Genomic DNA, 1,436 nt, shown 5'->3' with positions numbered 1-1,436 from the left:
TGACAGTAAATTTAGCGCAATTAGTATATTATCTTTACTTGTTATTCAAGTAATTTTGTAGCTAAAATAAATTCTCTTTTAACATTGTTCAAATAAACACATTTTTTCTATCTTTCTATTACCAACAATAAGTCAATATTCATTTATTTATTTATTTATTTTTAATTTTGAAAAAAAGGAATAAATTAAAATTAAAATTAATATATATATTTTATTCTCCTTATTTATTTACATAAATATTTATTTTATTTAACACATTCATTTGCTTACTTATTTTATTCGGAGAACCAACCCAATTGAGCACTCTTGACAAAGAAGACTTTGACATGCTTAAAAAGTATATAAAGTATATACTTTGAATAAGTGAAATGCATATTTTGTTCACATTCTGAAAAATCCATAATCATCCTGAATGTTTAGATAATTTCAAAAGAATGTTTAAGTAATTTAAAAGAAGAAAAAAACACATTTGTATTAAAAATAAAAATGATGGAAAAGAAATGATGAAATTTTCTCTAGTCTAAAAAAAAATAATCACATAGACAACCTTTCACTATATTCAGTTAAAATAATCACATTTCGATCAAAGTAAAATAAAACATTTTGGCAAGTAAAGAAAAAAGAAAAGCAAGTGAAATGAGAATTTAAAAAAACAAGTAAAAGACCTTTGTTTCAATTATTTCAATTGTTGTTTTAAGATGAACCACAAGTAATTTCTGAAATCCGAGTCCCGATTAAATTTTCTTAAGTCTTACAAATCTTAAAGGAAGTCTCATAAAAAAAATGAATGCTGAACGGAACGTGTTGCTAAAGGAATCGGTTTATCTCTAAAGTTATGTTTACAATATTGGTTGAAATATTAAAATCAATATTTATTATTGACCTAGAATTTTGCCTCTATTGCTAAAAAAATAAGAACATAAGTGGTATGAATTCTTTCAGACCGGTCACAAAAAAAAAAATATATATATATATATATATATTAAAATACTCATATATTTCACTTATAATTTTCATTGCCAAGCTTATTTTGGAATATTGTTCCGAAGTCTGAGTTTAAATAAGAAATTATTGACAAATCTCCCTAAAACCACACATAAATTTATTAACATATTTTATTCAAACCCATATACAGAAAGATAGTAAACTTACTAATTATCTAGGAAATATTTTTTCACTTAGATTCATTGATTTGGTGATTTACGTAGACATGTAACAAAACAAAACCTATTTAGAAAGTCCAATTTTTGTATTTTTTTACTCATCATTTAACTTTATTTAGATATTATTAATTATTTTTTAGAGTAAAATAATATCAAAATCTGAAAGAACTTACAATTTACAAGTTATATTTCATTCAAACCACGTTAAGTATTGAAATGATTATTTTCAAATTAGCCACATCTTCATTTGTCAAATCAAACTAAAGCTATCAT

Source organism: Impatiens glandulifera, chromosome 2 (assembly GCF_907164915.1).
Source record: "Impatiens glandulifera chromosome 2, dImpGla2.1, whole genome shotgun sequence".
NCBI lineage: Eukaryota > Viridiplantae > Streptophyta > Magnoliopsida > Ericales > Balsaminaceae > Impatiens > Impatiens glandulifera.
The sequence above is the reverse complement of the archived record's forward strand: the minus strand, read 5'-3'. Positions refer to the sequence as shown.